At 39.1% G+C, this 27451-nt stretch overlaps 1 protein-coding gene and 1 non-coding gene across 2 annotated transcripts in view; both read left to right on the top strand.

Moving 5' to 3' along the window:
• The window catches only part of LOC148570880 (uncharacterized), a 76534-nt gene that overhangs the window by 20684 nt on the left and 28399 nt on the right, over positions 1-27451 (top strand). The window lies entirely within an intron of this gene.
• LOC148570881 (small nucleolar RNA R71) lies at positions 12515-12622 on the top strand. Its single transcript, XR_015908226.1, has one exon. It is a non-coding gene; the product is annotated as a small nucleolar RNA R71 (small nucleolar RNA).

Here is a 27451-nt window from a genome sequence, read left to right on the forward strand (position 1 = left end):
TCCATCTTGAATTTTGAAGTCTTCAGGAATGGTCTTCCAAGCAGGATTGATGATGGCCTTCCTGAGTCATTAGGGGGCATTTCCAGAATGTAGAAGTCAATGGGAAATGTGAGTCCCTTAATGCTCATTAATACATCTTCAGCAACTCCAACCACTGTAGTAATGCTTTTATCTGCTAACACAAAACGAGCTGCCGACCTTTTTAAGGGAGGGAGCCTCAAAGTATCATATATAGACAAAGGCATTATACTAACACATGCTCCTAGATCACACATACAGTCAGAAAATATCACACCACCAATAGTACAATTAACCATACACGGACCTGGATCACTACACTTTTCAGGTATACCTCCCATTAAAGCAGATATAGAACTACCTAAAGAAATAGTTTCTAATTCATTCATTTTGTCTTTATGTATGCATAAATCTTTTAGAAATTTTGCATATTTAGGTACCTGCTGAATAACATAAAAAAGGGGAATAGTTACCTCAACCTTTTTGAATATCTCTACCATTTTGGGGTCAAGTTCCATCTTCTTCCTGGGCTTCCTTGCAATTTGTGAAAATGGAATAGAGAGGGCATTTTCTGCAGGGTCTGCCACCTTGGGTGCTTCTTTCTGTGGTTGAGCCTCTACTTCTTCACCCATGTCTTGTATCGCCTCTTCCCCTTCAGCATCCTCTACTTCTACCACCTCTTCAGCTGAGGCGTGTTCTGATGGGATTGGCTCCTCCTGATTCCTCTCTTGCAGTGTGGTTCCGGACCTTAGGGTGATGGCATTGATGCCACCCTTTGGATTGGGTAATGGTTGAGAAGGAATTCCACTGGAGCTTGCATGTTGAGTGTTTGAAGTGTTAGGTGGTGCCAGCTGAGAAATGAGAGCTTGTATAGCAGATGCTAGGCCATTAAGTGAACTTTCCATGTTCCTTTGTCCTTGTGCAATGGATTGAAGAGCCTCGTCACTCGGAGAGGAATTAGATTGAGTGATCTACGGAACTTGTTGTTGGTTGTGCTGTGGTCCTTGGGACTGCCTCAGGTGAGGTGCTCTGTAAGGCTGGTTCTGGTTCTATTGCCTGTTGTTGTTATTATTCCACTTTTGATATCCTTGATTGTCTCTGCCTCCTCTGTTATTGTTGTCCCTCCAATTCTGGTTAGAATTATCTCTCCAACCTTGGTTAGAACTGTCCTACCATCCATGGTTGTAACTGCCACCTTGATTGTACCTTTGGTTGGGACGGTCATAGAAGTTATGAGTGGCTGCCACAGTGTTGTCTTCCTGCTGGAGCTGCGGACATTCATCAGTATAATGGCTGTAATTAGCACAGATCCCACACACTCTCTGTGGGACTAACTGTTGGCTTTGCTGTGCTTGTTGTTGACTCAACTGCATCTGCTTCAGTAAGTTGGTCATTTCACATATACTCTGAGTCAGAGCAGTAGTTTCTTTACTAGAAGATACCTCTGCAACAGCCTTTGACCGGCCTTGTTTCTGCCTGTGATTCCTTGTAGACTCAGCTAAGTCACTGATCAATTGCCATGCCTCATCAGTGGTCTTGTAGTTTTTCATAGACCCATTGCTAGCACTTTCCAATCTGGTCTTATCTTGGGGCCTCATGCCCTGTGTGATGTAGCTGAGCAACACTATCTTGTCAATCATATGGTGGGGACATGCTTCCAGAAGTTTGTTGAAGCACTCCCAGTATTCATAGAGAGTCTCGGATTCGTCCTGAACAATCATGGAAATGTCCTTCCTCAGTTTATCAGTAACTTCAGCTGGGAAGAATTTTTCCAAAAATTCTCTTCTAAGCGTATCCCAGTCAGAAACAGTTGCTGCGGGTTGAGTGTAGTACCACTCTCTCGCCTTTCCCTCAAGAGAGAATGGGAAAGCTTTTAACAAAATAGAAGCTTCATCTGCACCGTCACGCCTGACAGTAGAACAGGCTGCTTGGAAATCCCTAAGGTGCTTGATAGGCTCTTGAGCGGGTAAGCCATGAAACTTAGGCATCAAGTTGAGTAGTGCAGTCTTTATTTCAAAGTCTGTAGCCACCGCTGGGTGATGCGCTTGAAACGGTTGCATTGTGAAATCAGGGGCTCCAGCCTCCTGGATAGTAATTCTTCTAGGTGCTGCCATGTCACCTGCACGTAAATCAACCGAATCAGTAGAACAGGGGCTTGTTTCTTCCTCAAGTGACGTTTTAGATTCGCCCTCGGAGAGGACTAACCGACGCCGAGCTTGCCTTATACGTGAAATAATTCTTTCAATCTTAGGATCAAATATTGGCAAGCTTAGATCAGGAAGTGAACGCGTCATTTAACGAAAGAAACATGCAGCTCATAGTAACAAAAATAAAATAAAATGCAAATAAATAAATTCCAATCAATAACTTAGCACTCTATTGCAACTCCCCGACAACGGCGCCAAAAATTGACGTGGTGGAAATTAGCGAATTAAGAAATTGTTATAAGAGATACGTTGCAAGTACAGTTCTTAACCAACCAAAAATCCACTTATCAATTTAGAAGGGTTGTCACAAAATTAAAATTAAAATACTGGGAGTATGAATCCCAGGTCGTCTCCCAACGAGTTGCAAAAAGATGTGCTATTTTATTAATCAGATGTTTTCTAAAAATGGTTGAGTTGATAAACAGGAAATTAAATCAGAGAATTTATGTAATTTAAATAAAAACCTTGACCGGGAGTGATGACAAGTCATCTTAGCCTAGTTTTACTAGTCTTTTTCTTTGTTTTTATTTGGTTTTATGCACTTTCTTGCATTCTAAGTAAGTAATTTGGAATGGAAATGCATGGTTTCTTTGAATCAAACAACCACCATTTAATTGATACTAAATCATGAGGTTTAAGATAAATTTAATTGATTTTTAAAGCTTTATAAACCTTGTGAATTTGGTGATACTTTGATTGGTTGTTTTGATTAATTGTAGCTTTATAAACCTTGTGAATTTGGTGATACTTTGATTGGTTGTTTTGATTAATTGTAGGTGAAGAAAAGAAGAAAAGAAGTGTGGCTTAAGAAGTGTGGCCCAAGAAGGAAAATAGTGTGGCAAAGAAAATGAGGAAGCGTGGCACATGGAAGGAGAGAAGCCACAATGCTCTCCCCAAGGGCTCAGTGCTCTCCAAAGGAGCACAACAAAAATCCAAGGAAGCAATGTTTCAATGCTCTGCTCACCTTGTGAGCTGAGCATAATTTGGAGCCAAGAAACAAGGAAAGGAAAAACAATGCTCAGCTCACCAAGGGAGCATTATCGGGCATTCATCACAAGAAATTCAAGGAAATTGTTTGCCAAATGCTTGCTCCAAGGTTTGAACCCATGACCCAAGGGAAGGAGGGGAGCGCTCCTTGTAAGGAAAATAAGCCAAAATTGGCCAAAATGCTCCCAGCAAGTCTCAAACACGGAGTCTTTACTAAGAAAGCAAGGAAGCTGCGCTCTTAGCAGCACTTGAGCGCTACCCAAATGATGTCCAAGACTTGGCACGCGAAATATTTCAAGGGACCAAGGCAAGGCCCCAATGCTCAGCTCACCTTGTGAGCTGAGCATTCCCCTGGTGCCTTCCCCAACATTGCACGCTACAAAGGATCCCCACACAAAGCCTCAATGCTCAGCTCCCCACTTGAGTTGAGCATCCCCCTGGAAGCAATTTCTCCATGGGCTGAAAATTGAATTAAAAATCCAAATTAATTCATTTCTTCACCAAACCAAAAGCCCATCCAAATTCCAAAATCCAAGAATAGAAAGTGTATAAATAGGAGCTAGTTTGATGTAATTAACACCTTTTTTTGGATCTTTGTTTTACCTTTTGACACCTCTAGACTTTACTTTGAATTTTTCTATTGAACTTTCATTTTGAATTTGAGTTTTTCTTTTTGAATTTAGATCTTAGAGAATTGAGAAGGAGACTTGATCTCTCTTCTTCCTTGTTCTTGCTTGAGCATTCTTTATTTTTCTTGCTTTGGATCTTGGGTGAAGAATTGAAGAACTTCTGTTTCAATATCACCTTGAGATCTCTTGTTTACTTTCTTTGCATAATTGAATTCCAATTTCTGTTTACTTTACTGCTTCATCTTCTACTCTCTTTATTTCTGCAATTTACTTTTCATTACTTCTCTTGCAATTGTTCTTGTTGGATCAAGGAAGGATTTGAGATCTAGACTTGTTATCTACTCTCCTTCACTCCTGAGATCTTCAACCACTTTTAAATTGCTACAAATTAAGCATTACTCACTTTCTGTTTTTAAATTTTCAAAGTATTTTTACTTTTCTATTTAGATCTAGTTCAATTCAATTACTCCTCTACTCTTCTGTTTATTGCAATTTACCTTTGCTTGTTTAAATTCTGCAATCCCAATTCCCAATTCCTTTTACAATTCAAGCAATTTACATTTCTTGTACTTTAAGATTCAGCCATTTACCTCTCTTGCAATCTAAGTTTCTGCAATTTACATTACTTGTTCTTTAAGATTCAGCTTATTTACTTTCTTTGCTCTTTAATTTACTGCAATTTCCGCTTCCCCCTTTACAATTCATGCAATTTAGTTTCTGCAAATTACAAACCACTCAACCAATACTTAATTCTCTTGACTAAATCAACCACTAAACTAAAATTGCTCAATCCTTCAATCCCTGTGGGATCGACCTCACTCATGTGAGTTATTATTACTTAATGCGACCCGGTACACTTGTCGGTGAGTTTCGTGTTGGATCGTTTTCCACACAGTGAAGATCCAAACCAGCACCTATCCACCTTCCTGAGGATATGTAACACAGTGAAGACCAATGGTGTGCATCCTGATAGTTACAAATTACTGCTATTTCCATTTTCCCTCAAAGACAAAGCCACTCAATGGTTGGAGTCATTTTCAAGAGATAGCATCAACAATTGGGAAGATCTAGTGAGCAAATTCCTTGCTAAATTTTACCTGCCTCAGAGGATTATTAGATTGAAGACCAAAGTACAAACATTCACACAGATGGATGCTGAACCTCTCTATGAGGCATGGGAGAGATACAAGGCTCTAATCAGGAAGTGCACTCCTGAGATGTTTAATGAATGGGATAAACTCCAAAATTTCTATGAAGGACTGACAATGAAAGCTCAAGAGGCACTTGACTATTCAGCAGGAGGCTCAATGCAACTCATGAAGACAGCCGAAGAGGCCCAAAACATCATTGATATGGTGGCAAACAATCAATATTTCTTTGCTCATCAGAGACAATGCCAGCCATCACAAAGGAAAGGAGTGCTAGAGTTAGAAGGAGTAGACACCATCCTAGCTCAAAACAAGATAATGCAGCAGCAAATCCAGTAATAATTTGAGCAGATGGCTAAAAAGATTGATAGCTTGCAAGTTGCAGTAGTGAATACAAGCCAACCATCAACCACATGGGGGCAAAATGAAGAAAACCAAGAAGATCAGTAGCAGGAACAACCTCAATATGTGCACAACCAAGGTTCAGGCCAAAATGAGGTTTATGGTGACACCTACAATCCATCCTGGAAGAACCATCCAAATCTCAGATGGGGAGATAACCACACTTAAAACCAACAACCATGGCAAAAGAATTCAAACCAAAACAACTCAAGAAACAACCAAAACAACAACCAGCAAAACATAACCCACAATCCATATAGAAAACCCCAAAATAACCATCATCCACCTTCTACATCCACATTCCACCCACAAAATAATCCCACAAATACTTCAAACAACTTCCAGCAACAACCATCTCATTTTACACAACCACAACCAAATCCAGACTCCCAAAGAATCTCTAGTCTAGAGATAATAATGGAGAAACTCATGAAAAATCAAGAGATGGCAAGACAAGATCAGGAAGCAGCACGGAAGGATCAATCCATAATAAGTAAAAACCAAGAAGCTTCAATTAAAAACCAATAAGCTTCAATCAGAAATCTTGAGAGGCATATGGAACAAATGGCTAAACAAATTGCAGAGATGGGTGAGAAGCAATCAAATGCATCCCCTATTGCTACTCAAGACCACCCAAGGGACAAAGGAAAAGCTACAAAGTGGGAGGAGTGTAAAGGAATCATAGTGGGAAGTGAGAAGACTACGGAGGAGGAAGCCATCAATCAAGAAGAACACAACAGAGAAGTTCCACAAGAAGAGATAGAAGAGAGAAGTGAGGAGGAGAGAAAGATCAAGAATGCAAAAAGCTCAAAGAGAGATAAGAACATCCTTGAAACACAGCTACAAGAGAAGAAGGAAGGGGTGAAGCCATATATCCCCAAACTTCCATACCCTCAGATGTTCAAAAAAGAGAATGAGGATAAGCAATACTCAAATTTCCTGGACATATTCAAGACACTCAGCATCAATATTCCTTTCTTAGAAGCACTTGAACAGATGCCAGTGTATGCCAAATTTATGAAGGAAGTGCTGACAAAGAAAAAGTCCCTAAAAGAAGGACAAATTATTGAGATGACAATGGAATGTAGTGCTATTCTCCAAAGAGAGTTGCCAGAGAAGAAAGATGATCTTGGGAGTTTTTATATACCTTGCACCATAGGAGACATAACAATTGAAAAGTTATTCTGTGACCTTGGTGCAAGCATAAACTTGATGCCTTTGTCTCTATTGAGGAAACTTCAAATTTCTGAGCTGAAGTCCACACGAATAGTTCTCCAAATGGCTGACAAATCCATTAAGCAAGCACTGGGAGTTGTGGAGAATGTGTTGGTAAAAGTGGGAAAAATTCTTTCTCCCGGCTGACTTTGTTATCTCAGATATAGAAGAGGACCCTAACACTCCTATCATCTTGGGGAGGCCTTTCCTAGCTACAGGCAGAGCATTGATAGATGTTGAAAAAGGGAAATTGTTGCTGAGAGTGCATGATGATCACCTAGCATTCCATGTTTTTAAAACCTTGCATGAGTGGTGCACGAAATTGTGATCTCCAGGCTCGAACAAATCCTGGTAATGGCTCCAGAGCTTGGTGCTCTGATCTTAATTCATGATTGTCACAACTTCGATACAAATAACCAGCAAGTGCACTGGGTCGTCCAAGTAATACCTTACGTGAGTAAGGGTCGAATCCCACGGAGATTGTTGGTATGAAGCAAGCTATGGTCACCTTGTAAATCTCAGTCAGGCAGATATAAAGTGATAATGGTGTTTTCGAATATTATATAATAAAATAGGGATAGAGATACTTATGTAATTCACTGGTGAGAATTTCAGATAAGCGAATGGAGATGCTTTTCGTTCCTCTGAACCTCTGCTTTCCTGCTATCTTCATCCAGTTAGTCTTACTCCTTTCCATGGCTGGCTTTATGTGATACATCACCACTGTCAATGGCTACTTTCGGTCATCTCTCGGGAAAATGATCCAATGCCCTGTCACGGCACGGCTAATCGTCTGGAGGCATCACCCTTGTCAATGGCTTCATCTTATCCTCTCAGTGAATAATATGCTCACGCACCCTGTCACGGCACGGCTATTCATCTGTCGGTTCTCGATCATGCTGGAATAGGATTTACTATCCTTTTGCGTCTGTCACTAACACCCTGCAATCGCGAGTTAGGAGCTCGTCACAGTCATTCAATCATTGAATCCTACTTGGAATACCACAGACAAGGTTTAGACCTTCCGGATTCTCTTGAATGCCGCCATCATTCTAGCTTACGCCACGAAGATTCTGGTTAAGAGATCTAAGAGATATTCATTCTAGCTTATTTCATGTAGAACAGAAGTGTTTGTCAGGCACGCGTTCATAAGGGAGAAGGATGATGAGCGTCACACATAATCATCACCTTCATCACGTTCTTGGGTGCGAATGGATATCTTAGAAGCGAAATAAGAAGAATTGAATAGAAAACAGTAGTACTTTGCATTAATCTTTGAGGAACAGCAGAGCTCTACACCTTAATCTATGGAGTGTAGAAACTCTACCGTTAAAAATACATAAGTGAAGGTCCAGGCATGGCCAAGATGGCCAGCCCCCTAAAACGTGATCAAAGGATCATAAGGTAATCCAAAGATGCCTAATACAATAGTAAGAGGTCCTATTTATAATAAACTAGCTACTAGGGTTTACATGAGTAAGTATTTGATGTATAAATCAACTTCCGGGGCCCACTTGGTGTGTGTTTGGGCTGAGCTTAAGTGTTACACGTGCAGAGGCCATTTGTGGAGTTGAACGCCAGTTTTTGTGCTAGTTTGGGCGTTCAACTCTGGTTTTGGATCCTTTTCTGGCGCTGGACGCCAGATTTGGGTAGAAAGCTGGCGTTGAACGCCAGTTTACGTCGTCAATTCTTGGCCAAAGTATGGACTATTATATATTGCTGGAAAGCCCTGGATGTCTACTTTTCAACGCAATTGGAAGCGTGCCATTTCGAGTTCTGTAGCTCCAGAAAATCTACTTTGAGTGCAGGGAGGTCAGAATCCAACAGCATCAGCAGTCCTTTTTCAACCTCTGAATCTGATTTCTGCTCAAGTCCCTCAATTTCAGCCAGAAAATACCTGAAATCACAGAAAAACACACAAACTCATAGTAAAGTCCAGAAATGTGAATTTAACACAAAATCTATTAAAAACATCCCTAAAAGTAACTAGATCCTACTAAAAACATACTAAAAACAATGTCAAAAAGCGTATAAATTATCCGCTCATCACAACACCAAACTTAAATTGTTGCTTGTCCCCAAGCAACTGAAAATCAAAATAGGATAAAAAGAATAGAATATACTATAAATTCCAAACTATCAATGAAACAGAGCTTCAATCATATGAGCGGGACTTATAGCTTTTTGCCTCTTGAATAGTTTTGGCATCTCACTTTATCCATTGAGGTTCAGAATGATTGGCATCTATAGGAACTTCAGATTTCGAATAGTGTTATTGACTCTCTTAGTTCAGTATGATGATTCTTGAACACAGCTTCTTTATGAGTCTTGGCCGTGGCCCTAAGCATTTTGTTTTCCAGTATTACCACCGGATACATAAATGCCACAGACACATAATTGGGTGAACCTTTTCAGATTGTGACTCAGCTTTGCTAAAGTCCCCAATTAGAGGTGTCCAGGGTTCTTAAGCACACTCTTTTTTTTTTGCTTTGGACCTTGACTTTAACCGCTCAGTCTCAAGTTTTCACTTGACACCTACACGCCACAAGCACATGGTTAGGGACAGCTTGGTTTAGCCGCTTAGACCAGGATTTTATTCCTTTAGGCCCTCCTATCCACTGATGCTCAAAGCCTTGGGATCCTTTTTATTTGCCCTTGCCTTTTGGTTTTAAGAGCTTTTGGCTTTTTCTGCTTGCTTTTTCTTTCTATTTTTTTTTTTCGCCTATTTTTTTTTTTCTGCAAGCTTTGTTCTTTGTTGCTTTTTCTTGCTTCAAGAATCATTTTTTATGATTTTTCAGATTATCAAATAACATGTCTCCTAGTCATCATTCTTTCAAGAGCCAACATATTTAACATTCTTAAACAACAACTTCAAAAGACATATGCACTGTTCAAGCATACATTCAGAAAACAAGAAGCATTATCACCACATCAATATAATTAAACTAAGTTCAAGGATAAATTTAAAACTCATGTACTTCTTGTTCTTTTGAATTAAAACAGTTTTTATTTTAAGAGAGGTGATGGATTCATAGGACATTCATAACTTTAAGACAAAGTTACTAACTACTAATGATCATGTAATGAAGACACAAACATAGATAAGCACATAACATAGAAAACGAAAAACAGAGAAAGTAAGAACAAGGAATGAGTCCACCTTAGTGATGTCCTTGAGCTCTTCTATGTCTCTTCCTTGCCTTGGCTGCTCCTCCTTCATTGCTTTTAGATCTTCTCTGATTTCATGAAGGATGATGGAGTGCTCTTGATGTTCCACCCTTAGTTGCTTCCAATAATTGTGTGGAAGAAAATGTATCCCCTGAGGTATCTCATGGATCTCTTGATTTGCAGTCAAATGTTCTACCATTGAGCTATAGACCCTTGATGGAAGCTTTTGTCTTCCCTTTCCTCTTTCTAGAGGTTTCTCTGGCCTTAGGTGCCATCAATGGTTATGGAAAAAACAAAAAAGCTATGCTTTTACCACACCAAACTGAGAATGTTGCTCGCCCTCGAGCAAAAGAAGAAAGAATAGAAGAAGAATAAGAGGATATGGAGGAGATGGATGGAGGTGCGTATTCGGCCATATGGGTGGGATTGGGTGGGAAAGAGATGTTGAATTTTGAAGGTAGTGGTGTTTGGATGTGAGTGGTAAAGGGTTAATAAGGAAGAGTGTTTATTGGGAATAGAGGATGATTGAGAAGAGAGAAGAGAGTGAGTGGAGGTAGGTGGGGATTCTGTGGGGTCCACAGATCCTGAGGTGATCCTCTGAGGTCCCAGATCTTGAGCTGTCAAGGCATTTACATCCCTGCACCAATTTAGGCATGCAAAATGCCCTTCCACACAACTCTGGGCGTTCAACGCCAGGTTGGTGCCCATTTTGGGCGTTCAACGCCCCTTTGCTGCCATTTCTGGCGTTGAACGCCAGAACCATGCTTGTTCTGGGCGTTCAGCGCCAGGATGCTCCCATTCTGGGCGTTCAGCGCCAGAACTATGCTCTGTTCTGGCGTTTGAATGCCAGACAAATGCTCCTCCAGGGTGTGATTTTTCTTCTGCTGTTTTTGATTCCTTTTTTTGATTTTTTTGTTTATTTTGTGACTCCACATGATCATGAACCTAAGAAAACATGAAAAACAATAAAAATAAGAATTAGATAAACATTGGGTTGCCTCCCAACAAGCGCTTCTTTAATGTCAATAGCTTGACAGTGGGCTCTCATGGAGCCTCACAGATGTGCAGAGCTTTGTTGAGACTCTCCAACACCAAACTTAGAGTTTGGATATGGGAGTTCAACACCAAACTTAGAGTTTGGTTGTGGCCTCCCAACACCAAACTTAGAGTTTGACTATGGGGGCTCTGGTTGACTCTGCCTTGAGAGAGGCTTTTTCTGCTTCCTCTCCATGGTTGCAGAGGGAGATCCTTGAGTTTTAAACACAAGGGAGTCCTCATTCCATTGAAGGATTATTTCACCTCTGTCAACATTAATCACAGCTCTTGCTGTGGCCAGGAAAGGTCTTCCTAGGATGATGGATTCATCCTCTTCCTTTCCAGTATCCAGGACTATGAAATCAGCAGGGATGTAAAGGCCTTCAACCTTTACTAATACGTCCTCTACTTGTCCATAAGCCTGTTTTCTAGAGCTGTCTGCCATCTCTAATGAGATTTTAGCAGCTTGCACCCCATAGATTCCCAGTTTCTCTATTACAGAGAGGGGCATGAGGTTTATTCCTGAACCAAGGTCACACAGAGCCTTAAAGATCATGGTGCCTATGGTACAGGGTATTATGAACTTTCCAGGATCCTGTCTCTTCTGAGGCAATGTCAGTTGATCCAGATCACTTAGTTCATTGATGAACAAGGGAGGTTCAACTTCCCAAGTATCAATGCCAAATAATTTGGCATTTAGCTTCATGATTGCACCAAGAAACTTGGCAGTTTGCTCTTCAGTAACATCCTCATTCTCTTCAGAAGAGGAATACTCATCAGAGCTCATGAAGGGCATAAGGAGGTTCAATGGGATCTCTATGGTCTCTAGATGGGCCCCAGAGTCCTTTGGTTCCTCAGAGGGAAGCTCCTTATTGACCACTGGACGTCCCAGGAGGTCTTCCTCCTTAGGATTCACGTCCTCTCCTCTCCTCACAGGTTCGGCCATGGCGCTTATGTCAATGGCCTTGCACTCTCCTTTTGGATTCTCTTCTGTATTACTTGGGAGAGTACTAGGAGGGATTTCAGTGATCCTTTTACTCAGCTGGCCCACTTGTGCTTCCAGATTTCTAATGGAAGACCTTGTTTCATTCATGAAACTTACAGTGGCTTTAGATAGATCAGAGACTAGATTTGCTAAATTAGAAGCATTTTGTTCAGAGTTCTCTGTCTGTTGCTGAGTTGATGATGGAAAAGGCTTGCTGTTGTTAAACCTGTTTCTTCCACCATTGTTAAAGCCTTGTTGAGGCTTTTGATCCTTCCATGAGAAATTTGGATGATTTCTCCATGATGAGTTATAGGTGTTTCCATAAGGTTCACCTAAGTAGTTCACCTCTGCTATTGCAGGGTTCTCAGGATCATAAGCTTCTTCTTCAGGAGAAGCCTCTTGAGTACTGTTGGATGCAGCTTGCATTCCATTCAGACTCTGAGAAATCATATTGACTTGCTGAGTCAATATTTTATTCTGAGCCAATATGGCATTCAGAGTATCAACTTCAAGAACTCCCTTCTTCATAGGCGTCCCATTACTCACAGGATTCCTTTCAGAAGTGTACATGAACTGGTTATTAACAACCATGTCAATGAGTTCTTGAGCTTCTGCAGGCGTTTTCTTTAGGTGAATGGATCCACCTGCAGAAGTGTCCAGTGACATCTTTGATAGCTCAGATAAACCATCATAGAATATATCCAGGATGGTCCATTTTGAAAGCATGTCAGAAGGACACTTTTTGATCAACTGTTTGTATCTTTCCCAAGCTTCATAGAGGGATTCACCTTCTTTCTGTCTGAAGGTTTGAACATCAGCTCTAAGCTTGCTCAGCTTTTGAGGAGGAAAGTACTTGGCTAAGAAAGTCGTGACTAGCTTATCCCAAGAGTTCAGGCTGTCTTTGGGTTGAGAATCCAACCATAATCTAGCTCTGTCTCTTACAGCAAAAGGGAAAAGCATGAGCCTGTAGACTTCAGGATCTACTCCATTAGTCTTAACAGTATCACATATCTACAAGAATTCAGTTAAGAACTGAAAGGGATCTTCAGATGGAAGTCCATGAAACTTGCAGTTCTGCTGCATCAGAGAAACTAATTGAGGTTTCAGCTCAAAGTTGTTTGCTCCAATGGTAGGAATGGAGATGCTTCTTCCATGTAAATTGGAATTAGGTGCAGTGAAGTCACCAAGCATCTTCCTTATATTATTATTATTTTCGGCTGCCATCTCCTTTTCCTGTTCAAAAATTTCTGAAAGGTTATCTCTGGATTGTTGTATTTTAGCTTCTCTTAATTTTTTTCTTCAGAGTCCTTTCAGGTTCTGGACCTGCTTTAACAAGAATGTTCTTGTCCTTGCTCCTGCTCATATGACAAAGAAGATGGCACAGAAAAAATAGTAATAATAATATGGATCCTTTATACCACAGTATAGGGATCCTTGTGTTAGTAGAAGAAAAGAAGGGAAGAAAATCTGAACTCAGAGAGAGAGGGGGTTCGGATTTTTGGAGAGTTGAAGGAAAGATGTTAGTATATCAATAAACAAATAGAAGAAGATGAGAGGGGGAAGTGAATTTTAGAAAACAATTTTTGAAAAAGAGTTAGTGATTTTTGAAAATAGTTTTTGAAAAAGGTTAGTATTTTTTTCGAAATTTTTTTTTAAATAAAAAATAAAAATAATTAGTTAATAAAAAAGAAATTTTTGAAAAAGAGGGAAGATATTTTCGAAAATTAGAGAGAGAGAGTTAGTTAGGTAGTTTTGAAAAAGTTAAGAAACAAACAAAAAGTTAGTTAGTTAGTTGAAACAAATTTTGAAAATCAATTTTGAAAAGATAAGAAGTTAGGAAGTTAGAAAAGATATTTTGAAAATCAAATTTTTGAAAAAGATAAGATGAGAAGATATTTTTGAAAAGATATGATAGAAATTAGTTTTGAAAAAGATTTGATTTTTAAAATCTCAATTAATGACTTGATTCACAAGAAATCACAAGGTATGATTTTAGAACTTAAAGTTTGAATCTTTCTTAACAAGCAAGTAACAAACTTCAAATTTTTGAATCAAAACATTAATTGATTATGTTATTTTCGAAAATTTGATATAAAAATAAGAAAAAGATTTTTGAAAAATATTTTTGAAATTTTCGAAAATAACTAAGAATTTTGAAAAAGATTTGATTTTTGAAAAAGATTTTGAAAAAGATAAGATTTTCAAATTGAAAATTTGATTTGACTCATAAGAAACAATTTGATTTTAAAAACTTTTGAAAAAGTCAACTCAAATTTTCGAATTTGATGAGAGAAAAAGGGAAAGATTTTTTTTTTTTGATTTTTGAAATTTTTATGAAATCATGAAAATTATGTACTGCATGAAATTTTTAGATCAAAACAATGAATGCATGCAAGAATGCTATGAATGTCAAGATGAACACCAAGAACACCATAAATGTCAAGATGAACATCATAGACACAATTTTGAAAAAATTTTAATGCAAAGAAAACATGCAAGACACCAAACTTAGAATTCTTTAATGCTTACGCACTAAGAATTCAAGAATGCATATGATAAACATGAAAAGACACAAAACAAAAAATCATCAAGATCAAACAAGAAGACTTACCAAGAACAACTTGAAGATCATGAAGAACACCATGAATGCATGAAATTTTCGAAAAATGCAAGATGCACATGCAATTGACACCAAACTTATGATATGACTCAAGACTCAAACAAGAAACATGAAATATTTTTTATTTTTGTGATTTTCTAAATTTTTTTGGATTTTTATTTTATATTTTTTTGAAAAATTATTTTGAAAAAGAAAAATAAGGATTCCAAACTTTTTAATATGAATTCCAGGAATCTTATGCTCTAAAGCTCCAATCAAAGGGTCAGGCATGGCTTAATAGCCAGCCAAGCTTTAGCATATAATTACATGGACTGGAGTGATTAGTTGAATACCAATCCCAAAGCAGTTTGGGTATGGCTTTACAGCCAGATAGGATTCAACATGTTTCATGAAACACTAGAATTCATTCTTAAAAATCTTGAAGCCATAGAATAATTTATTTTTGAAAACATTATTTTTATTATTTTATTTTATTTTATTTTTTTTTTTGAAAACAAAAGAAAAATTTTTGAAAGCTTTTTGAAAAATTTTTGAAAACAAAACAAAAAGAAAATTACCTAATCTGAGCAACAAGATGAACCGTCAGTTGTCCAAACTCGAACAATCCCCGACAACGGCGCCAAAAACATGGTGCACGAAATTGTGATCTCCAGGCTCAAACAAATCCTGGTAATGGCTCCAGAGCTTGGTGCTCTGATCTTAATTCATGATTGTCACAACTTCGATACAACTAACCAGCAAGTGCACTGGGTCGTCCAAGTAATACCTTACGTGAGTAAGGGTCGAATCCCACGGAGATTGTTGGTATGAAGCAAGCTATGGTCACCTTGTAAATCTCAGTCAGGCAGATATAAAGTGATAATGGTGTTTTCGAATATTATATAATAAAATAGGGATAGAGATACTTATGTAATTCATTGGTGAGAATTTCAGATAAGCGAATGGAGATGCTTTTCGTTCCTCTGAACCTCTGCTTTCCTGCTATCTTCATCCAGTTAGTCTTACTCCTTTCCATGGCTGGCTTTATGTGATACATCACCACTGTCAATGGCTACTTTCGGTCATCTCTCGGGAAAATGATCCAATGCCCTGTCACGGCACGGCTAATTGTCTGGAGGCATCACCCTTGTCAATGGCTTCATCTTATCCTCTCAGTGAATAATATGCTCACGCACCCTGTCACGGCACGGCTATTCATCTGTCGGTTCTCGATCATGCTGGAATAGGATTTACTATCCTTTTGCGTCTGTCACTAACGCCCTGCAATCGCGAGTTAGGAGCTCGTCACAGTCATTCAATCATTGAATCCTACTCGGAATACCACAGACAAGGTTTAGACCTTCCGGATTCTCTTGAATGCCACCATCATTCTAGCTTACGCCACGAAGATTCCGGTTAAGAGATCTAAGAGATATTCATTCTAGCTTATTTCATGTAGAACAGAAGTGTTTGTCAGGCACGCGTTCATAAGGGAGAAGGATGATGAGCGTCACACATAATCATCACCTTCATCACGTTCTTGGGTGCGAATGGATATCTTAGAAGCGAAATAAGAAGAATTGAATAGAAAACAGTAGTACTTTGCATTAATCTTTGAGGAACAGCAGAGCTCCACACCTTAATCTATGGAGTGTAGAAACTCTACCGTTAAAAATACATAAGTGAAGGTCCAGGCATGGCCGAGATGGCCAGCCCCCTAAAACGTGATCAAAGGATCATAAGGTAATCCAAGGATGCCTAATACAATAGTAAGAGGTCCTATTTATAATAAACTAGCTACTAGGGTTTACATGAGTAAGTATTTGATGTATAAATCCACTTCCGGGGCCCACTTGGTGTGTGTTTGGGCTGAGCTTAAGTGTTGCACGTGCAGAGGCCATTTGTGGAGTTGAACGCTAGTTTTTGTGCCAGTTTGGGCGTTCAACTCTGGTTTTGGATCCTTTTCTGGCGCTGGATGCCAGATTTGGGTAGAAAGCTGGCGTTGAACGCCAGTTTATGTCGTTAATTCTTGGCCAAAGTATGGACTATGATATATTGCTGGAAAGCCCTGGATGTCTACCTTCCAACGCAATTGAAAGCGCGCCATTTCGAGTTCTGTAGCTCCAGAAAATCCACTTTGAGTGCAAGGAGGTCAGAATCCAACAGCATCAGCAGTCCTTTTTCAACCTCTGAATCTGATTTCTGCTCAAGTCCCTCAATTTCAGCCAGAAAATACCTAAAATCACAGAAAAACACACAAATTCATAGTAAAGTCCAGAAATGTGAATTTAACACAAAATCTATTAAAAACATCCCTAAAAGTAACTAGATCCTACTAAAAACATACTAAAAACAATGTCAAAAAGCGTATAAATTATCCGCTCATCAATGAGCCCATTCAAGAAAAAGATTCTATGAAGGATAAGGCCAGAGATCAAAGTTTTAAGGAGGTAGTCAATGAGTTAGCTCTAAGACTTCTAAATCCATGCTTGAAAGTAGTAGAGATGGTGCAACAAACCAAAGAAATCAAGGAGGAACTAGATCCAAAACCTCCTTATGAGAAATTCAACATCTCAGATAAGGAACCACCAAGGCAGGGAGTATCTTTTGAGAAAGAAAAGAAGAAGAGGCCAAGAGGGTGGAGAAACAAGAAGATCCCTACTGAAGGCTTTTCACCAGGGGATAAAGCAGTGTTAAACACCCAACCAATGAAGGTGTCCCGACAATCATATGAATACTACACTGTGAACCGGGTCCTTTCACTTGAACACCTAGAGATCATCAAAGAGGAGACCGGAAGGAAGTTCACAGTAAGAGGAGAAAAGCTGAGGCACTATGATTTTTAACCCCCATGGTCAAAGGATTTGATGTCAAGCTAGTGACAATAAAGAAGCGCTTGTTGGGAGGCAACCCAACCTGAGGTAGTTTTATTTTCATAGCTATTTCAATAAAAAGGTCAATTAGTTTTGTCTACATTGCAAGAAGCTAAGTTTGGTGTTGCACACAAAACAATCTAAGGGAGAGTGAAGGATTCTAAGTTTGGTGTTCCACCAAAGTCTCATCATAAAACGCATTTTCACTTTCTGCATAATGCTAGCTTCAAGCATTTAGATAAAGTAGTTAACTATTTACAGTTTTATAGTTTTTAGTTTTAGTACCTTTAGCATGGAAAAAGGATTTCACAGATAATTAATTTTCTGCATGAGAGACCTTGGCAAGGAACTAAGTTTGGTGTTCACACACCAAAGTAAGTTCAAAAGCCCACAAATAAGCTTTGCATATTAACCGGATACCTTAAGGGCTTGAGAAGCAAGCCACTTTTGAGGATTGTGCAGGAAAATAGCCAAAAAATTAAAGAACACTTGCATTATGACTCAGAAGGAGCAAACAGAAGGAAGAATGAAAAGCTGCAACCCAACAGGTTATATTTATACTTGATCCTTGTTGTTATGTAATGATTTAATTTAGAGATTCCTTTATGTCTGGCTGGAATGATCATTTAGTTGCAAGTGGAAGTACATGCTGAAGAAAGCTATCTGCATAATTTTTGCTTGAAAGAATATCTGCATAATAATTGTCATCCTTCATTAGCTTGAGTATTTTGTTTTGTTCCCTTGCTGTTTGAATAAAAGAAAGATGTTTGATTTAGAAAAGTAGTTGTTCAATGTTGCGAAAGTTAGAATGAGAGTTAGTGGTGGTATGTGTTTGATTCAATTGTTAGCTCACAAAATAAATGCTGCAAAATAACTTGTTACTTGAAGCTTAAGCTAGTTTGCTGCTATGAGCCTTCAATTAATGAAAGTCCCTTGAAAATAAACCAAAACAGAAAGAAAAGAAAGAAGAAAAGCCAAAGAAATTGGCAAAGAAACAAACAATAAGGCTAGACACCAATAGCTTGGACCCTAGGACACATGCCTGTGGTGTTTTTGTACTGGGATATGCTTGGACAAGTAAGTTCTAAGGAGTATTTCAAAACTTGGCCACTTAGATCAACTGATTTGGGATTGCCAACTGAAAGTCCACAATAAAGAGCAACCTAGCTACAAAACATTTAGTAATCCAAAGAGATGTTGGGCATCAATGATCCTAGGAAGAAAAGGTGAGCCATGTGTCTGTGGTGAAGAAATGTTGAGTGAAATTAAGCCAAAGGCCACTGCAACATTTGACACCAAGCCTTCAATAAGAAATAAGCTCTTTAATGCAAAAGAAAGAAGAAAAAGCTAACAAGGGAAATAAGCAGAAAGTAAGGCATAGTAGCAGCAACCTTGGTGAACTCTCAAGGAAACATTGTTTGTTTTGACAGCAAGTAATAAATGAGCTACTTTTGATCTGCATAAAACCCCATAAACCAAATTCAACTATCTGCCTAATAAGGACATGCATACTTCTCTATTTCATTTTATCTTCTCTTATGTTTAGTGCTTGCTTGGGGACAAGCAACTTTTAAGTTTGGTGTTGTGATGACAAGTCATCATAGCCTAGTTTTACTAGTCTTTTTCTTTGTTTTTATTTGGTTTTATGCACTTTCTTGCATTCTAAGTAAGTAATTTGGAATGGAAATGCATGGTTTCTTTGAATCAAACAACCACCATTTAATTGATACTAAATCATGAGGTTTAAGATAAATTTAATTGATTTTTAAAGCTTTATAATCCTTGTGAATTTGGTGATACTTTGATTGGTTGTTTTGATTAATTGTAGGTGAAGAAAAGAAGAAAAGAAGAAAGCGTGGCTTAAGAAGTGTGGCCCAAGAAGGAAAATAGTGTGGCAAAGAAAATGAGGAAGCGTGGCACATAGAAGGAGAGAAGCCACAATGCTCTCCCCAAGAGATCAGTGCTCTCCAAAGGAGCACAACAAAAATCCAAGGAAGCAATGTTTCAAAAGGTGAGCAGAGCACAATTTGAAGCCAAGAAACAAGGAAAGGAAAAACAATGCTCAGCTCACCAAGGGAGCATTATCGGGCATTCATCACAAGAAATTCAAGGAAATTGTTTGCCAAATGCTTGCTCCAAGGTTTGAACCCATGACCCAAGGGAAGGAGGGGAGCGCTCCTTGCAAGGAAAATAAGCCAAAATTGGCCAAAATGCTCCTAGCAAGTCTCAAACACGGAGTCTTCACTAAGAAAGCAAGGAAGTTGCGCTCTTAGCACCACTTGAGCACTACCCAAATGATGTCCAAGACTTGGCACGCGAAATATTTCAAGGGACCAAGGCAAGGCCCCAATGCTCAGCTCACCTTGTGAGCTGAGCATTCCCCTGGTGCCTTCCCCAACATTGCACGCTACAAAGAATCCCCACACAAAGCCTTAATGCTCAGCTCCCCACTTGAGCTGAGCATCCCGCTAGAAGCAATTTCTCCATGGGCTGAAAATTGAATTAAAAATTCAACTTAATTCATTTCTTCACCAAATCAAAAGCCCATCCAAATTCCAAAATCCAAGAATAGAAAGTGTATAAATAGGAGCTAGTTTGATGTAACTAACATCTTTTTTGGATCTTTGTTTTACCTTTTGACACCTCTAGATTTTACTTTGAATTTTTCTTTTGAACTTTCATTTTGAATTTAGATCTTAGAGAATTGGGAAGGAGACTTCATCTCTCTTCTTCCTTGTTCTTGCTTGAGCACTCTTTATTTTTCTTGCTTTGGATCTTGGGTGAAGAATTGAAGAACTTATGTTTCAATCTCACCTTGAGATCTCTTGTTTACTTTCTTTGCATAATTGAATTCCAATTTCTGTTTACTTTACTGCTTCATCTTCTACTCTCTTTATTTCTGCAATTTACTTTTCATTACTTCTCTTGCAATTGTTCTTGTTGGATCAAGGAAGGATTTGAGATCTAGACTTGTTATCTAGTCTCCTCCACTCCTGAGATCTTCAACCACTTTTAAATTGCTGCAAATTAAGCATTGCTCGCTTTCTGTTTTTAAATTTTCAAAGCATTTTTACTTTTCTGTTGAGATCTAGTTCAATTCAATTACTCCTCTACTCTTCTGTTTATTGAAATTTACCTTTGCTTGTTTAAATTCTGCAATCCCAATTCCCAATTCCTTTTATAATTCAAGCAATTTACATTTCTTGCACTTTAAGATTCAGCCACTTACCTCTCTTGCAATCTAAGTTTCTGCAATTTACATTACTTGTTCTTTAAGATTCTGCTTATTTACTTTCTTTGCTCTTTAATTTATTGCAATTTCCCCTTCCCCCTTTACAATTCATGCAATTTAGTTTATGCAAATTACAAACCACTCAACCAATACTTAATTCGCTTGACTAAATCAACCACTAAACTAAAATTGCTTAATCCTTCAATCCATATGGGATCGACCTCACTCATGTGAGTTATTATTACTTGATGCGACCCGGTACACTTGCCGGTGAGTTTCATGTTGGATCGTTTTCCACACATCAGGGAGTAGATTAGTTGGAAGCCCTATCCTTGATGGAGTTCTCTCAAGATAAAAGTGATAATTAAAGGTTGCCTGCTCAGTTATCCTTTACTAGGTAAAGGAAAGTTAAGCAAGTTGGGAGTCAATTTCTATTCACAAGTTCTAATCCTCTCCCTTGGGAAGGACTAGTGTCAGTGATTAGAGGGCGACCCAACGCGAAATCCAACTATAATTTTACTCTTGAGCATCCAGCTCAAGGTCCTCCTGTCAATCAACTCCCAATCAAGATATGGAACTACTCACTCATTATGATTGTAAAATCCACGAAATAAGAAAGGGAAATATTGAAAGACATGAAAAATAATAATCAGAAGGATCAATTAAAAATAAAAATAGTTCTTGTATTAATAAATTCTAAAAATAATCCAATAATAATTCTGAGTAAATAAAGGATGTGGAAGAGTAAGTGACAAGTAAGGAAACAAACTAGAATGATGAAGTCTTGACGGAAGTAATAACTCTTCTCAATATCCCAGTCCAAGAAGCAATAAAATCAAAATCCTAAGAACTATGAATGTGTAGAGAGAAAACCTAGAGGAGGAGTAAAATCAGATCTAAAACTAAAATTATGCGGAATGAATGTTGTCCTCTGGTCTCTGCATGTTCCATGGCTCTAATATGTTTTTCTGGGCTGAAAACTGGGTCAAAACAGGGCCCAAAATTGCCCCCAGTGAATTCTGCAGATTTTGCAGATCGCGCATGTCACGTGATTGCGTCATTCACGCGTTCGCGTCATCCGGCATTTTTCCTTGCCACGCGTGCGCGTCGTCCACGCCTTCGCGTCACTTGTGCAGTTTCCAATCCGCGCGATCGCGTGAACCATGCGTCCGCGTCACTGCAATTTCCTCTATGTCGCGCGGTCGTGTGAGCCATGCGTCCGCATCACTTCTCGCTGGTCATCTCCTCAATTTCTTCTGTTCCTTCCATTTTTGCAAGCCTCCTTTCCAATCTCCAAGTCATTCATGCCCTATAAAGCCTGAAACACTTAACACACAGATCACGGCATCGAATGGAATAAAGGAGAATTAAAATACATAATTAAAAGTCTCTAGGAAGCAAGTTTTCAACCATGAAGTATTTTTAGGAAGGAATTATAAATGCATGCTAATTATATGAATAAGTGGGTAAAGATTTGATAAAACCGCACAATTAAACACAATATAAACCATAAAATAGTGGTTTATCAACATCAGAGCTCCACACCTTAATCTATGGGGTGTAGAAACTCCACCGTAGAAAATACATAAGTGAAAAAGGTCTAGGTATAGCCGTGAGGCCAGCCTCTAAACGTGAAAAGATGATCAAAGTTACATATGATCAAAAGATCTCCCCATCTAAAATAAATCTCTAAAAGTAGTTTTTATACTAAACTAGTAATCTAGGGTTACAGAAAATGAGTAACTAAGTGCAGATAGTGCAGAAATCCATTTCTGGGGCCCACTTGGTGTGTTCTTGGGCTGAGCATTCAATCCTTTTCGTGCTTAGGCTTTTCTTGGAGTTAAACGCCAGCTTTGGTGCTAGTTTGGGCGTTTAACTCCAATTTCGGTGCCAGTTTGGGCGTTTTACGCCATAATATTTTAGGCTGGATTTGGACGCCAGTCTGGGCCATCAAATCTCGGGCAAAGTATGCACTATTATATATTTCTGGAAAGCCCAGGATGTCTACTTTCCAACGCAATTAAGAGTTCACCAATTGGGATTCTGTAACTCCAGAAAATCTACTTCGATTATAGGGAGGTCAGAATCCAACAGCATCTGCAGTCCTTTTTCAGCCTCTGAATCAGTTTTTGCTCAGGTCCCTCAATTTCAGCCAGAGAATACCTGAAATTACAGAAAAATACACAAACTCATAGTAAATTCTAGAAATGTGATTTTTGAATAAAAACTAATAAAAATATAATAAAAAAATAACTAAATCATACTAAAAACTATGTAAAAATAATGCCAAAAAGGGTATAAATTATCCGCTCATCACAACACCAAACTTAAATTGTTGCTTGTCCCCAAGCAACTAAAAACAAAATAGGATTAAAAGAAGAGAAAATACAATAAATTCCAAATATCAATGAAGCTCATTTCCAATTAGATGAGCAGGGCTAGTGGCTTTTTGCTTCTGAACAGTTTTGGCATCTCACTTTATCCTTTGAAGTTCAGAATGATTGGCATCTATCGGAACTCAGAATTCAGATAGTGTTATTGATTCTCCTAGTTCAGTATGTTGATTCTTGAGCACATCTACTTTATCAGTCTTGGCTGTGACCCTAAGCATTTTGTTTTCCAGTATTACCACCGGATACATAAATGCCAGGCACAGACACATAACTGGGTGAACCTTTTCAGATTGTGACTCAGCTTTGCTAGAGTCCCCAGTTAGAGGTGCCCAAAGCTCTTAAGCACACTCTTTTTGCTTTGGACCATGACTTTAACCACTCAGTCTCAAGCTTTTCACTTGACACCTTCACGCCACATGCACATGGGTAGGGATAGCTTGGTTTAGCCGCTTAGGCCAGGATTTTATTCCTTTGGGCCCTCCTATCCATTAATGCTCAAAGCCTTGGATCCTTTTTACCCTTGCCTTTTGGTTTAAAGGACTATTGGCTTTTTTCTTTTTTTCACTGTTTTTTCTTGCTTCAAGAATCAATTTTATGACTTTTCAGATTATCAATAACATTTCTCCTTTTTCATTTATTCTTTCAAGAGCCAACAATTTTAACATTCATAAACAACAATATCAAAAATATGCACTGTTCAAGCATTCATTCAGAAAATAAAAAGTATTGCCACCATATCAAAATAATTAGATTATTTTCAAGATATAATTCAAAATTCATGTACTTCTTTTTCCTTTTCAGAAAACATTTTTCATTTAAGAAAGGTGAAGGATTTATAGGATATTCATAGCTTTAAGGCATAGACACTAGACACTAATGATCATGTAATAAAGACACAAACATAGATAAAACATAAAGCATAGAAATCGAAAAACAGAAAAATAAGAATAAGGAAATTAAAGAACGGGTCCACCTTAGTGATGGCGGCTAGTTCTTCCTCTTGAAGATCTTATGGAGTGCTTTAGCTCCTCAATATCTCTTCCTTTCCTTTGTTGCTCCTCTTTCATGGCCTTTTGGCCCTCTCTGATTTCATGGAGGATGATGGAGTGCTCATGATACTCCACTCTTAGTTGCTCCATGTTGGAACTCAAATCTCCTAAAAAGTTGTTGAGTTGCTCCCAATAGTTTTGTGGAGGAAAATGCATCCCTTGAGGCATCTCAGGGATTTCATGATGAGGAATTTCCTCATGCTCTTGTTGAGGTCCATGAGTGGGCTCTCTTATTTGCTCCATCCTCTTCTTAGTGATGGGCTTGTCCTCTTCAACGAGGATGTCTTCCTCTATGACAACTCCAGCTGAATTGCATAGGTGACAGATGAGATGAGGAAAGGCTAACCTTGCCAAAGTGGAGGGCTTGTCAGCCACCTTGTATCATGAACTTCTACTTCCTCTCCAATCATGATACTATGGATCATGATAGCCCGGTCTATAGTAACTTCAGGCCGGTTGCTAATAGGAATGATAGAGTGTTGGATGAACTCCAACCATCCCCTAGCCACGGGTTTGAGGTCAGGCCTTCTCAATTGAATCGGCTTGCCTCTTGAGTCTCTCTTCTATTGAGCTCCTTCCACACAGATGTCTATGAGGACTTGGTCCAACCTTTGATCAAAGTTGACTATTCTAGTGAAAGGATGAGGATCTCCTCTCATTATTGACAAGTTGAATGCCAACCTTACAGTTTTCGGACTGAAATCCAAGTATTTCCCCCGAACCATTGTGAGCCAATTCTTTGGATTCGGGTTCACACCTTGGTCATGGTTCTTAGTGATCCATGCATTAGCATAGAACTCTTGAACCATTAAGATTCTGACTTGTTGGATGGGGTTGGTGAGAGTTTCCCAACCTCTTCTTCAAATCCCACGCCGGATCTCCAGATATTCACTCTTTTTGAGCATGGAGGGGACCTCGGGGATCACCTTTTTCTTGACCACAACTTAATAGAAGTGGTCTTGATACACTTTTGAGATGAATCTTTCCATCTCTCATGACTCAGAGGTGGAAGCAATTGCCTTCCCTTTCCTCTTTCTAGAGGTTTTTCCGGCCTTAGGTGCCATTAATGGTTATGGAAAAATAAAAAGCAGAGCTTTTACCACACCAAACTTAGAAGGTTTGCTCGTCCTCGAGCAAAAGAAGAAAGAAAGGAGGAGGAGAAGAAGAAGAAATGGAGGAGATGGAGGTGAGGAGTGGGTTCGGCCAAGGGGTGTAAGTGTGTATGATGTGTGAAATGAAAGGTGGTGAGGATGAGTATTTATAGGGTAAGAGGGAGAGGGAATTTGGTTATGAAGGGATGGGTTTGGGAGGAAAATGGTTTGAATTTGAATGGTGAGGTAGGTGGGATTTTATGATGGATGGATGTGAGTGGTGAAGAGAGTGTGTAGAAGAGGGTAGGATTTGATAGGTGAATGGTGTTTGGGGAAGAGGTATTGATGGGATTGGTCAAGGGTATTTGGGGAAAAGTGTTATGGAAAGGTGTGAAGAGGAGAGAAGAAGAGGTGGGGTAGGTGGGGATCCTGTGGGGTCTACAGATCCTGAGGTGTCAAGGAATTCTGCTCCCTGCACCATTCTGGCGTTTAAACGCCCACTGTGTGCCAATTCTAGCATTTAACGCCAGCTCTGCTACCTTTCATGGCGTTAAAGGCCAGTCTGCTGCCCCTTTCTGGCGTTTAACGCCAGCCAGACACCCTTTTCTGGCATTAAATGCCAGTCTATCTACTATTTCTGGCGTTTAACGCTAGCCAGATGCCAAACACCCTTTTCTGGCGTTAAACACCTAGAATGCTGCCAGACTGGGCGTTTAAATGCCCATTCTACTATCCTTACTGGCGTTTAAACGCCAGTAAGCCTGTCCTTCAGGGTGTGCTATTTTTAATGCTGTTTTTGATTCTGCTTTAATTTTGCAGTTGTTTTTGTGACTTCACATGATCATCTACCTAAAGAAAACATAATATAACAATGGAAAACAAATATATATAATTAAATAACATTGGATTGCCTCCCAATAAGCGCTTCTTTAATGTCAATAGCTTGACAGTGAGCTCTTAGAGAGCTTCACAGACTTTCAGAGCATGATAGTGGCCTCCCAACACCAAACTTAGAAGTTGAGTGTGGTGGCTCTGTTTGACTCTGTATTGAGAGAAGCATTCCATGCTTCCTCTCCATGATTAACAGAAGAAGATCCTTGAGCCTTAAACACAAGGTAGTCCTCATTCAATTTAAGGACTAACTCTCCTCTGTCCACATCAATCACAACTCTTGCTGTGGCTAGGAAGGGTCTTCCAAGGATAATGGATTCATCCTCTTCCTTCCGAGTGTCTAGGATTATGAAATCAGCAGGGATGTACAGGCCTTCAACCTACACTAAGACATCCTCTACAAGTCCATAAGCTTGTTTCCTTGAATTGTCTGCCAGTTCTAGTGAGAATTTAGCAGCTTGTACCTCAAAGATCCCTAAATTCTCTATTATAGAGAGTGGCATGAGGTTTATTCCTGATCCAAGGTCACACAAGGCCTTCTCAAAGGTCATGGTGCCTATGGTACAAGGTATTAAGAATTTTTCAGGATCTAGTTTCTTCTGAGGTAACTTTAGTTGCCCCAAAGCATTCAGTTCATTGATGAGCAATGGAGGTTCATCCTCCCAAGTCTCATTACCAAATAGCTTGGTATTCAGCTTCATGATTGCTCCTAGATATTGAGTAACTTGCTCTTCAATAATATCTTCATCCTCTTCAGAGGAAGAATACTCATCAGAGCTCATGAATGCCAACAATAAGTTCAGTGGAATCTCTATGGTCTCTGTATGAGCCTCAGATTCCTTTGGTTCCTCATTAGGGAACTTGGTGTGCGAAATCGTGATCATTCCATTCCTTGGTAACAGCGCTAAAAACTCAATACGCACGTTCATGATCTTATATCTGTTTCACAACTTCTTACAACTAACCAGCAAGTGTACTGGGTCGTCCAAGTACTAAACCTTACGTGAGTAAGGGTCGATCCCACGGAGATGGTCGGCTTGAAGCAAGCTATGGTCACCTTGTAAATCTCAGTCAGGTGGATTAAATTGTATTAAGAAATTATAGTGGATGAAAATAAATAAAATATAAAATAGGATAGTGGTACTTATGTAATTCATTGGTGAGAATTTCAGATAAGCGTATAGAGATGCTTTCATTCCTCTAATCTCTGCTTTCCTACTGTCTTCATCCAATCAATCCTACTCCTTTCCATGGCAAGCTTTATGTAGGGCATCACCATTGTCAATGGCTACATCCCATCCTCCTGTGAAAATGGTCCAATGCGCTGTCACTGCATGGCTAATCATCTGTCGGTTCTCGATCATACTGGAATAGGATTTACTATCCTTTTGCGTCTGTCACTACGCCCAGTGAAAAACCCCAATTTGACGGTTTATCTTGTATTGAATTTAGGGGATTTTATCACCTTTTACCCACATTTATTCAATGAAATAGCATGGTTTTGTATATTCTCCTTTAATTGTGCTTAA

This window comes from Arachis ipaensis, chromosome B3 (genome assembly GCF_059453495.1).
Source record: "Arachis ipaensis isolate K30076 ecotype BB chromosome B3, ASM5945349v1, whole genome shotgun sequence".
Lineage (NCBI taxonomy): Eukaryota > Viridiplantae > Streptophyta > Magnoliopsida > Fabales > Fabaceae > Arachis > Arachis ipaensis.